The sequence below is a fragment of the Gopherus flavomarginatus genome, chromosome 4 (assembly GCF_025201925.1).
Source record: "Gopherus flavomarginatus isolate rGopFla2 chromosome 4, rGopFla2.mat.asm, whole genome shotgun sequence".
NCBI lineage: Eukaryota > Metazoa > Chordata > Testudines > Testudinidae > Gopherus > Gopherus flavomarginatus.
The window spans coordinates 165,864,264-165,877,813 of record NC_066620.1 but is presented as its reverse complement, the minus strand read 5'-3'; the positions used below and the strand labels follow the sequence as shown (position 1 = coordinate 165,877,813).

At 38.2% G+C, this 13,550-nt stretch overlaps 1 protein-coding gene across 1 annotated transcript in view; it reads right to left on the bottom strand.

The window, feature by feature from the left end:
* Window positions 1–13,550, bottom strand: part of LOC127049621 (uncharacterized) — a 1,817,862-nt gene that overhangs the window by 501,545 nt on the left and 1,302,767 nt on the right. The window lies entirely within an intron of this gene.

Here is a 13,550-nt window from a genome sequence, read left to right as displayed (position 1 = left end):
AAATATATGTCTACCTGGAGAATGTCACTAAGCTGAATGATTTTTCTTGGAACATCTCTACTGGTATTTCGATGGTCTCTGCCATCCTCTTAAGGTCTTGAAATGCTTTGAAATCATTAGGGTTGCCAACTTTCTACTCCCACAAAACCGAATACTAGGGCTGTCAATTAATAGCAGTTAATGCACGCAATTAACTAAAAAAAAATTAATTGTAATTAATCACAGTTTTAATCACACTGTTAAACAATAGAATCCCAATTGAAATGTATTAAATATTTTGGATTTTTTTACATCATCATATACATTGTACTCTGTGTTGTAATTGAAATCAAAGTGTATATTATTTTTATTACAAATATTTGCACTGTAAAAACAAAAACCAAATAAATAGCATTTTTCAATTCATCTCAAACATGTACCAAAGTGCAATCTGTTTGTTATGAGAGTGCAATTTACAAATGTAGATTTTTTTGGTTACATAACTCTACTCAAAAACAAAACAATGTATAACATTAAAGCCTAACAAGTTCACTCAGTCCTACTTCTTGCTCAGTCAATCACTGAGACAAACAAGTTTGTTTACATTTACAGGAGATAATGCTGCCTGCTTATTATTTACGATATCACCAGAAAGTAAGAACAGTCATTTGCATAGCACTTTTGTTACTGGAATTGCAAGGTATTTATGTGCCAGATATGCTAAATATTCATATGTCCCTTCATGCTTCAGCCACATTCCAGAGGACATGCTTCCATGGTAATGATGCTTGTTAAAAAAATGTTAATTAAATTTGTGACTGAACTCCTTGGTGTAGAATTGTATGTCTCCTGCTCTGTTTTACTCCCATTCTGCCACGTTTCATGTTGTATCAGTCTCGGATGGTGACTCAGCACATATTGTTCATTTTAAGAACACTTTCACTGCAGATTTGACAAAAAGCAAAGAAGGTACCAGTGTGCAATTTCTAAAGATAGCTACAGCACGTGACCCAAGGTTTAAGAATCTGAAGTGCCTTCTAAAATATGAGAGCGACAAGGTGTGGAGCATGCTTTCAGAACTCTTAGAAGAGCAACACTCTCATGCAGAAACTACAGAACCTGAACCAGCAAAAAAGGAAAATCAGCCTTCTGCTGGTGGCATCTGACTCAGATAATAAAAATGAACACATCCGTCCACACTGCTCTGCATTGTTATCAAGCAGAGCTATCATCAGCATGGACACATGTCCCCTGGAATGGTGGTTGAAAAGTGAAGGGACGTATGAATCTTGTAATGCTGGCTACAACAGTGTCATTTGAACACCTGTTCTCACTTTCAGGTGACATGGGTGGGGAGTGAGGGCTCTAGCTGGGGGTTCAGATTCTTGGGGGGGGCTGGGGATTAGTGGCTTGGATGGCGGGATGGAGGATTGGGGTTGGGACAGGGATTGGGGCACGGGAGGGGATGTGGGGTGCAGGCTACAGGCAGTACTTGCCTCAAACAGCTCCCAGAAACAATGGAATGTCCCCTTTCTGGCTCCAAGGTGGAGGCACAGAGAAGCGGCTCTGTGTGCTGACCCATCTTTAGGCATCACCTCTGTGGCTCCCATTGGCCATGGTTCCCAACCAATTGGAGCTGCAGAGCCAGTGCTTGGAGCTAAGGCAGTGTGCGGAGCCCTCTGGTGCCCCTATGCATTTGGAGACAGAGAAGGAATATGCCGCTGCTTCCAGGACCTGTGCAGAGCCATGGCAGGCAGAGAGCCTGCCTGAGCACCACTGCATTGCTGACCAGACTTTTAATGGCCCCATCAGCAGTGCTGACTGAAACCACCAGGGTCCCTTTAGGACTGGGATTCCAGTCAAATTCTGGACACCTGGCAACTCTAGATGTCACGGAGACTGATGTGGCAACTGCTTTATCCAGTGTGGAAGGTAAAAACAGTAACAGTGCTAAGGTGCTATTGGAGACTCTTGTTGATCCAAGATGGCATCATTTTCACTCAGCAGTTCCTTCTCTTCTATTGTGATGTCTTCTGGGTGAGGAAAATGTAAGTCCCTAGATCTAGAATGAGGAGCATTAAAATGATCTGGATACTGAGACTGGGATTCGTGAAGTCCAGTATGGTCACAATTGAAAATTATAAGGTTATGGCATATGATATCAGAGAGGTGTCATCCAAGGTGCATGAGTCATATCAGAAGCATGAAGTGTACTTCTCTCATAGTGATCAGTCTTTTGAAAGATCAGGAGAGAATGGCACTGATCTTGGAGATGGTTTCTTGCTAGCTGCTGTGGACAAACTCAGAAGAACAAAACTCTTCAACAGGAGATGCTGTTAACCTGGGGGTGAGTGGAATCTGAAGAGGGTTCACATATTTCCTCTGAATTACAAATGGATGCAGTGCAATGTTCATAATAGGTTCTGTAGGCTTCAGTACCAAAGCAGCTTTTACAATTACGGACAACCAGGACACACATACGAGTGGTGATTCCTGTTCTGAGTTGATGCTGAACTCTGCTGGAGTAGGATATGAAGTCATAAAAAAGGCTGCATGACAAACATATTTAAAAATTGGGAGATTTTGGTTCAGCCAGAGGGCTAATAGCTGGTGGCCATGTTACTGAGGTTAACAGACAAACCAACTAATAGACAAACCAACTTTAGCTAATTCTGCCCCCCCCCCACCAATGGGTTAGTAAAAAAAAAAAGTATATAAAAGTGACTAAAGTACAGTCACTTCATTAACTATGTAAGAAGAGAGACTACAATAACTAAGACGACACTAGTGGTTAAAAGATTCTGGCCTCCTGCATATAGGGCACATGAGCACCAAGAGCGAGATCCACAGATACTCAAGGAAGAAACAGGATTACTGTGAACAAAAAGAAAAAATATGTGCATATTCACGTATCTGGATCAGAAAACACTCCTTGTCCCAAAACACTGATCCTTTAATGCTATAGGGTCTGAATGTTTTAGAAGTACTGTACAATTAAAACAAACCATCAGAGGAGAAATATGATGAAATAAACCTTTCTTGCTGTATTCTTTGCCCAGATTTCTGCAAATTTTGTGAGAAAGTTTACTCAAGAGATTTCCATACAAATTTTTTTGACTCAAAAAATTTTGACTCAAGATAAACTTTCAATAAACAATTGATTTTTTTGGGTGATTAAAGAATTGATTTTTTGAACCAAACTCTGAACTTTCTTCATGGTGTAAAAGAAAGAAAACAATATCACCACTTTGACAAGAGTTTTGTATTTTATTGATAATCTATTTAGCTAGGCAGTAAACTCAGTGCCCAGTGTATAATGAAAAGCACAAATACCGATAATTTGGGAATAGTGTACTGCAGCATAAGAAGTATTCAGATCATCATAAAAGTAAAGTCTTTTTTTTCAATTATTAAGTAGCCTTTTGTGAACATTTATATATTCTAAGTATTCAAGATAAAATTAGAGAAAATAAGAAAGACAGAGATAATGAAAATTAAATATCCATAATGAATGGGCAAAATTGTAAATTAACAACATGTATCTGTAAGAGTAATAATTTTGTAGCCAAAACTTAACATGCGATAGAGTCTTAACTGGGCATTCACAATTTAATTCTTTTCTTCTTTCAGTTCTCCTACATAAATTACATCTCCTAAATAAGTGAGGTGTATCTGCTGGACTACAGTGGAACGCTACAAAAATGCTTATGATTTCTGGTCCGACTTTTTTCTCTCCTTTGGGTGGGGAGAGCTCTTCAGAGAATTAAAGAGTGACGCAAACATTAATTTCTTGTTTGCACTCCAGAAATAACACACTGAAGTGGTGATAAATGGGAAAGAATATGGATATCTTCTTACTCTGAGACACAGAAAATTCCATTTCCCTTCATATCTAAATAACAGCCTGCAAAGGAAATAAACAGACTATTACACCCATGGGCAATCCAGTTGTTTCCAATTCCATTTCACACATGTGAAGATTCCTTTAAAGGACTAGGGTGCCAATGGGAGCTTAGGTCTCATTTGAAGTGAAACATTTTTTGAAAAATGCAACAGAAAAAAGTTCCATGATTAAAATGCAACATCTGAATATTTAAAATCTATATTTAAATTATGTTGATGATGGTGAACGGTCCTAGACAGATGTATATGGAAACAGAATTTCAAAGAACAAGCATGATATTGGAAATGGCAAAGCAAGAGTCCTCACCAATAAGCCCCTAGACCACTCCTGCGGATGAAAGAGATAACACATGCTCATTCTAAACCTCTTGGGCTGAGGCTCTGCTGAAAGCCTGTTGACTGAACACTGTCAATTATGGTTGTGGGTTTTGTGATGTGGACACCACCTCAGCCCAGTGTAATGGAGCTGTGTTTCAAAGGACCAAATTATCCCCAATTCCTATTAATAGAGGCAATTCAGAGCTTACTGCTGACAGTGGTTATCTTATTGAAAAGTGATATTTCATTTGTGACACTAGCAATACTGTATAAAACTGCAATTATACCAGTGAGAAATTGTAAACTAGTTCATTCCTGCTGCAGCTACCATTGACTTCACAGGTCTGAACAATTTGTGTATTATATTACACTCCTTTCATCCCACACACATTCTTCACCATTACTCCCAAAAAGTGAACCATTCAGAGCTGAAAGAACAGCAGCATTATCATCAGGCTGAAACCTTTTATTTTCACACAAGCAGCTCCTTTTCAGTAAGCTCAGTAGTTAGCCCTATAGCTTTTATTTATCTCCTTGTCTCTTCCCTTTCCCCACATGTCCATCTCTTCTTTCAATCCTAGCATGCAGCACTTCATAGGCATTCGGGTGTATCTCTGGTCTCTCTTGGATCTATCTACACACTTAAGTTGGTTCTTATACTATGCTCTTCATCATGGTACGCAAGTAACTCTCTCAGACTATCGAGCACATGACCACTGTCCAAGTGCTACCCACAGCCTTGGCTACTACTGTTTGTCTTCCCATCTCCCAACCAGCTGTTACTGCTGTTTCATCTAACTCTCCAAAACAGCAACTCAAAAATCAATATGTTCCAGACACTGACATTGTGGCATATTAGCTATTATGCCCCTGCCAAGGCAGCTTTATTAGTTTTCCCATGAGCCCTCTAGAGGCTTCTGATGTGGAGCAGGGGTCATGGAACAGGCTGACCCTGATGCAAGAACTATTTGCCAGTTTTCTTAATCTTATTATATACTAAAATAAATTTGCACTTGCTAAGCTATTTATCATTAGGATTGTGTTGTACCCTCCTTGAAGTGAACAAAGTGTTCTCCTGCCTAGAATTGAATCTCATTCTTGCTTTTCTCCAAAATCACAAAAAAAGCATGGTAGTGATACAATCTTCAAAAGATAAACATTACTGTATATAGCTGTCATTGACTGACTGACTAAACTTTGAAATGCTATTCTGCTACACATAACAGGCTAGATATTTACTGAACATTTTCTATCTACTAGAGGTTTTTTGATTATTATTATTTGTTTTTGCACTTGCTTGCTATCAGTTAACACAACAGCATTTATATCCACAATCTCCGCTCATTTTATAGGAGGGAATTAAGATAAATAATTGATAGGACAGGACACAACACCGGGGGCTGAATCTAGTTTTATTAACATTAAAACAATGAATAAAATGCAATCAAAAGAACTGTTTATTTATATTTCATTTTAGAATAGGTAATAGAGAATTTAAATATTTATTATCGTATTTAGAGTTTAAAAAATCTTACCAGTGAAGCCTGGAGGACAAACACATGTGTAGTCTGCAACCAGGTCTAAACAAGTTGAATTGCTTCTACAAAAGCCATAAGTACACTCATCAAAGTTGATTTCACAGTTCAGACCTTCAAATCCTTAGTTGGAAAAAACAAAAAGCAGTTTATTAATAGTTTATACCTATGTCTTCTTTTCTAAGATCCAATTATTGTAAATAAATCAATTCTTATCAAATTACTCCATAAAAACCAGAAATAATTCTCTTTTATGGTTTTATTGCAAGCTCTTTTAAAAGCCTTTTCTGTTCTGTTATTAGTACGTTATCACTTTTGACCTTCAAGAGTACTTTTAAAGAACTAGTATTTGGAAGAACACACATAAACATAAGGATCTGGTATTCCTTAAATCCACTTTTAGTTTTTTTTGATTTAGTAATACTCTGTGAAAAAAATGTATACGTTTTAAGATCACTTGTGAAGGACAATGGTTTGTATTGATTTTTTGGGACTGATTTGCTAACATAGCTTAAAATCAATATCGATACAGGTTTTTTTTATCTATTTTATTTTCATTACTTAGGGTTAGGGTTTTCTACAAAAGTCTTCCTTCATATGCATTTCAAGTTGATATCTAGATTGTTTAGTAATCTAACTCCCATATCATCAAGGGCAGCAAGGTGTTGCCCGTCCTCCCTCCAATCTTCGAATTCTATACTCCTCAACAACATTTGATCATCTTCATTGCTGGCTCACAGTCATACTCTGAAGATTGGGCTAAGCCAAATTTCTGCACTGTGGGAGCTGCTATGCCTGTTCTAGTCAGCAGAAATGGTCAATGAAGAGAGATAGTGTGACATGGAAACTATTGGTAGTACACTAGTCTGCATCAGCAATTCTTGTCAAGTCTAACACACTATTGTCATGACAGATGCACAAAAGGTGACATGTAAGATACCACCTAAAAACCAATAGCTCACTCATTGTTAATATTCCTCTCTGATGTATGTGCAGGTGTGTACAAAAAGTTATAGATATGTGCAGAATTATATTCTTAAAATGTGTTTGACAAGTAATGCGTAAGTATGGTCTGCCTTAGACAAAGGAATGTGTATCTGTTTGTCTGTCCAGCCTGCTCATCTGTCAGAGACAATGAAGGTCTATTTACATATAAGGTAAACAAAGCCATCAAGCTAGCAAGAGAGAGAGAGAAGACAACATGATGTCAACACCCTAGCAGTGGAGAGAAACTTTATCAGGGCTATAAAGATAGACTTTGAATCTCAAATGATAAGCAAATGAATCAATTGATTGTATACAATATTACTGTATTATACAAATGTATCAGGGATGGTCTTTTATGAATGTTAATTGCACATTGCTGATTAATATCATGGTAAAATGTTTGTGTTAAGACTCCATGAAAGAGTTATAAATGCTCACTGCTATTATGCTTTAAAGTCTATGATCAAACAAATGGAGAAATGGATTTTCTCCCCGATAGAAGCAATTGCAGCCTCTACCTGTCTCCAGTAAAATGAAGCAAAAACAATGGAATCACCATTTACATATGAATCAGAAGGGGCATGGGAATTCCACAGGAATATCATGTGTTCTTCCTGAGTCTGTGGACAAAACAGTGAGTTTGGGAATATATAAAGAAAGAGAAGATGACACCTTGGGATTCATCATTAGACAGAAAAAGGGGGCTAGAGTTTTTCAAGTTGAGAAAGATGTATCCTTCAACCAAGGTATCATAAACAGATAGTTAAGGGTTAATGTCTCTTTTACCTGTAAAGGGTTAACAAGCTCAGTGAACCTGGCTGACACTTAACCAAAGGACCAATTGGAGGACAAGATACTTTCAAATCTTGGTGGAGAGAAGTCTTTGTTTGTGCTTTTTGGGTTGTTCGTTGTTCTCTCTTGGAGTTAAGAGGGGCCAGACATGCAACCAGATTTCTCCAATCTTTCTAAAACAGTCTCTCATGTTCAAAAATAGTAAGTACTAAATAAAAGGCGAATTAGTCTTTATGTTTGTTTTCTTTATTTGCAAATGTGTATTTTGCTGGAAGGATATTTTTTCCTCTGTTTACTGTACTTGTATCTTAGGCTAGGAGGGAGGGATTCCCTCTAGTCTATATAAGCTTAGACCCTGTAATCATTCTCCATCTTAATTTTACAGAGATAATTTTTACTTTTTTTTTTCTTTAATTAAAAGCTTTCTTTTTAAAAAAATCTAATTGATTTTTTCCCTTGTGTAAGACAAGGGGATTGAGTCTGAACTCACCAGGGAGTGGTGGGGGGAAAGAAGGGAGGGGAAAGGTTAATTCCTCTCTGTTTTAGGATCCAAGGAGGTTGGATCAGTGATCTCTCAGGGAAAGTCTGGGAGGGAGAAAGAAGGAGGGGGAATGGTTTATTTCTCTCTGTTTTAAGACCCAAGGGATTTGGGTTTGGGGTTCCCCAGGGAAGGTTTTTGGGGGACAGAAAGTGTACCAAACACTATATTTTGGTTGGTGGCAGCGTTATCAGATCTAAGCTAGGAATTAAGTTAAGAGGGGTACATGCAGGTCCCCACTTTCTGGATGCTAAAGTTCAAAGTGGGAATAAGACCTTGACACAAGGGGATTGAAGTCCCTGGAACAGATGACTGTTGAGAAAACGACCTTGAACAAAGATTGTAGCTTATTAAGTTAGGTCTTACACCTTAAAAATCATATTTTAATGTTATTTGTTTGTAATCATTTGGTCTTTATCCTTGTACTTGAACTCACTTATCCCCCACCCCTTTTTGTTAATAAACTTGTTTTACTTTTATCCTAATCCAGCCCAATGCAGTGTTTGAATTGAAGTGACTATTAACTCCAGTTAAAGTAGAAAGCTGTGCTTTTGTCTCTTAAAAGGAACAAACATTTTTAATTCTTTGAATGTTCCAGGAGAAGGATGGACTCTTCAGGGCAGATGGTTTTCAGGAAGGTCACCCTGCAAGTAGTAATCAAGGTTGATGGAGACCAAAATGCGTCTGTGATGTAACAAGCATGCTGTTTGAGTCAGAGTAGCTGAACCAAGCCTGCTTATCACACAGACACTAAATGCATGTTATATGCCGGCTGAGAGCATGTAGATAGGGAGCTACAACAGAAGAGCATTTTAAGGCCCTCAGTGACAGAACAAGGGGTGACAATCTCTCGCTAGGCTTGATTGCACCCCCAAATGTGACAGTCACAAAGATGGTCTTTACTTTTTCTAGCTGGGAAGTCTGGCAGACCATTAAAAGATTTTCTCGAGATTTCATCTCAGCAAAAAGGAGTTTCCAGTCACTGCAAATGCTATTGCATCCCAGCTAGGGGCTAATGGCTGTACACAGAACTTGGATAAATCTTTTAGCTTTGCAATCAAAACTGAGGTTAGAGAGGTTCCAGGATCCTAATTTGGATTCAAACTTGATGGCTCCTTTTCCAGATAAAGAGTTGGACTAGGCCATAAAGCTTATGAAAAGAGCAAAGGCTCCAGGCCTGGATTATATCCACATAGAGTTCTACTTCACATGGGCCCAAAAGCTGGCTGTATTGTTACCTCACCTGATGTTTTGGGGGCATCTGCATTGCAAAAGTCTAGCACAGAGCAAAGTTTGTAGATATTCTGAAACCAGAAAAATTGCTGGAAGAGCCCAAGAGCTACCAACCCATCTCTCTCCTTTGTCTTGTGTACAAGCTTATTGAGAAATTCATTCTGATGAACATCAATGAGGTTATCCACACACAACTGCCCTTTGTTTGGTTTGGCTTCAGATGAGTATTATGAATTCACAATCAAGACATTTACCTAACACAAGGCACTGAAGATGCCTCTGAGAAGAGCAAGATAATTGGTGCCATTATGGTGGATTTATCAAATGCATGTGATATTATCTGGCATGTAAAGTTGACTGCCAAATTGTTATAGACTAGTCCCTGAAAACCCATAATGTGGTTTATCATGAATATTATAATAAATTGGGGATTCATCTTGTAAGCTGGACACAACTCCAGACAGCTTAGTCATGGACTCCCAGAAGGATCTGTTCTAGCTCCTCACCTTTTCATACGTATATACTTATGACTCAACAACTAAGGCTGGTGAGTACGTATATACAGATGATATCTGTCTCGCTGATGTGGGTAACAATCTACATGAAGGTTATAGGATCAGATTTTTGATGATCATGATGGTCCCTTCTGGGCTTAGTCTTCCCTTTTGCACATTGCAGGCCACAGAACCTCACCCATTCTTGCAACAGACCCATACTTCTGGCTAAGTTACTACAATCCCCAAATCATGATTTAAAGACTTCAAGTTACAGACAATCCACCATTTACACTAGTTTAAACCTGTAAGTGACCCCTACCACACTCTGCAGAGGAAGGTGAAACACCCCCAGGGTCTCTACCAGTATGACCTGGGGGAAACCAGTTAGGTTTCCCACACACACACACACACACACTGCTCCCCTTGGAAGGTTGTTCCAGAACTTCACTCCTCTGATGGTTAGAAACCTTTGTCTAATGTCAAGCCAAAACTTGTTGATGACCAGTTTATATCCATTTGTTCTTGTGTCCACACTGGGTGCTTAACTTAAATAACTCCTTTCCCTCTTCAGTATTTTCCCTCTGATGTATTTAGAGAAGCAGTTGTATTTCCCCTCAGCCATCTTTTGGTTAGGCTAAACAAGCCAAGCTCTGAGTCTCCTCTTATAGAATAGATTTTCCATTCCTCTGAGCAGCCCTTCTCTGTGCCTGTTCCAGTGTGAATTCATCTTTCTTAAATATGGGAGACTAGAACTGCACTCAGTATTCCAGATGAGGTCTCACCATAGTGCCTTGTATAACAGTACTAACACTTCCCTGTCACAACTGGAAATATGTCACCTGATGCACCCCAGGACTGTATTAGTCTTTTTCATGGTCACATCACATTGGCAGCTCATAGTCTTTCTGTGAACAACAAATACATCTTGTTTTTCTCCTCCGCGAACTCTTCCAACTGATAAATCCCCAGCTTATAGCAAAAATTCTTTTTGTTAGGCCATAAGTGCATGACCTTGCACTTTTGCCTATTTAATTTCATCACATTTCTATTACTCCAGGTTACAAGGTTGTCCAGATCTTGATCTTCTGATCCTCCTTTGTGTTAGTAATATCTCCCAACTGTAAGTCATCTGCAAATATTATTAGCACACTCCCACTTTTTTGTGCCAAAGTCAGTAATAAAAATATTATATAGACTAGTCCCAAGACTGATCCCTGAGGAACTCCACTAGTAACCTCCCTGGAGCCTGACAGTTCATCTTTCACTGTGACCTGTTGTTGTTTCCCCTTTAACCAGTTCTTAATTCACCTTTAAATCCTTATATTAATCCCCATCTTTTCCAATTTAATTAATAATTTCCCATGTGGAACTGTATGAAATGACTTAATGAAATCCAGATAGATTAACCTACTGCACTGTCTTTGTCTAAAAAATCAGTTATCTTCTCAAAGAAGGAGATTGGGCTGGTCTGGCATGATCCACCTTTTGTAAAACCATGTTGTATTTTATTCCAATTACCATTTACTCCTATATCTAACTACTTTCTCTTTCAAAATTTGTTCCAAGATCTTACATACAGCTGAGGTCAAACTTACAGGCCTGCAGTTTTCTGGATCACTTTTTCCCCTTTCTTAATAATAGGAACTATATTAGCAATTCTCTAGTCATAAAGGTACTACCTCCCGAGTATACGGATTGATTAAAAATCCTTGCTATTGGACTTCAAATTTCACATGCCAGTTCCTTTAATATTCTTGGATGGAGATTAACTGGGCCTCCTGATTTAGTCCCATTAAGATGTTTGAGTTTGACTTTCACCTAGAATGTAGTAATTTCTGTTTCCATTACCTTGTTTCCATTAGCCACCCTGTCACATTCCCTAAACTTTTTATTACCCTTATTAAAAACTGAGGCATCGTATTTATTTAGATGTTGGGACATGCCTAGATTATCTTCAATTTCAATCCCATCCTCAGTGTTTACTGGTCCCATTTCTACTTTCCTTGTTTTATTTATATGGTTATAGAGCCTTTCACCATTTTAATTTCTTTTGCAAGATCCAATTCTGCTTGACTTTTGGCAGTTCTCACTTTAACTACACTTTCTCAGCTCTGAGAGTTAGCTTTCCTTGCTGATCCATATCATCATCCATTCTGGTAAACTTTCTGCTTTCTCTTAATCACTTGTTTGAGATGCTTGCTCATGCAGTTTGGTCTGCAACCCTTCCCTACAAATCCCTCCAGCCCCCAGCCGTGCTTGGGATGCAGGCTTCATATAGTTTAAGACAAAGTTGCAAAAACTAATTCTGAGCCTCCTCCACATTCAGATCCTTGAATTCTTCAGTCCATCCACTTCCCTAATTAATTCCCTTAATTTTTTTAAAGCTTAGACTTTTGACATCAAGGACTCTAATTACAGATCTTTTTTTTTTATACTTTCATGTAGTTTAAACTGAATTACCTCATGATCACTCCCAGGTTGTCCTCACCAACCAATTTTTCCATAAAGTCCTCACTACAATAATAAATCTAAAATGAACTTCTTGCCAGTTCTATTTGGTGACTATTTGGTGAAGAAATCTGTCAACTATCACATCCAGGAAAATCTGGGACCTAATATTATTAGTAGCACTTTCCTCCAATCTATATCTGGGAAGTTAATGTCTCCCATAATCACACAATTCCCAGTAGCATTTATTTTATTAAAAATATTATAGAGGTCTCTATTCATATCCAAATTGGATCCTGGGGGTCTGTATCATACTCCAAGCACTATCCTAAGAGAATATTTAGTAGCTTTCTTCCCCAAAATGATTTTGACCCAAACAGATTGTTTTATCCATTTTATCACTTATAAAGTTATTTATATTCTACTTCACATTAATAATCACTAGCAAGGACATGAATGCTCTAACCACATCAATAGAGACTTATATTAAGTGATTCTAAAACAGAAGCAACTTTCATTTGAATGGTCACCTGGCCAGTTGACCTGGCCCTTACAGTATGTGTTGAAAATTGGTCCACTTCCTTTCCAGCCATTTGCCACTTTTTAAAGAGTCAAACTGGACTGCAGTTTAACATACCAATCCCATCTGGAACACAAACAAACAAATCATCTCTCACACTGCCTTGATAGCAGGAATCTCCTGGGGAGCGAAGGCAAATATTTTATGAACCTCAGTCCTGGCTCTGCTATTTATTACAGTGGGATATTTTGCAGCAGTATAGTGCAGAAGTCAGCACACATATCTCGTTTGTTTGGAGCTGAATACAGCTACACACATCATTAGTGGTTGCCTTAGCCATCCATTAATATCTACAGAATGAAGACTATGAGCAACTAACTTTTAGAAGATTCTAACTACTAGGAGTATCAGAGATTTTTTAACATAAAATCTGAAGAATCTCCACTCCAATATCTGACATTTTATATTCTTGTAAATGTATTCTAATGCATGGTCACGCTACAAAATGACTATCATTAGTGCTGTCACAGACCAAGGCTGCAGGAAGACCATGACAAATGCTAAGCTATCAGCACCTTCATTGCATGGCATATTCTCATAATTTCTCAAACTGACCATGGAACCAATTTCCACTGATCCCTAAGTCATAAAACTTGACAATTACCCTGAGTTCATTAATAATGTATACAGTAACTGTTCTCATTCGCAATCAGAGTTTAATCAGACCCACATCTCACAGGTAACAAGTAAACTACAGCATGATCGGTATGAATGTCTAGATTTATTTTCCTAACTCAAAT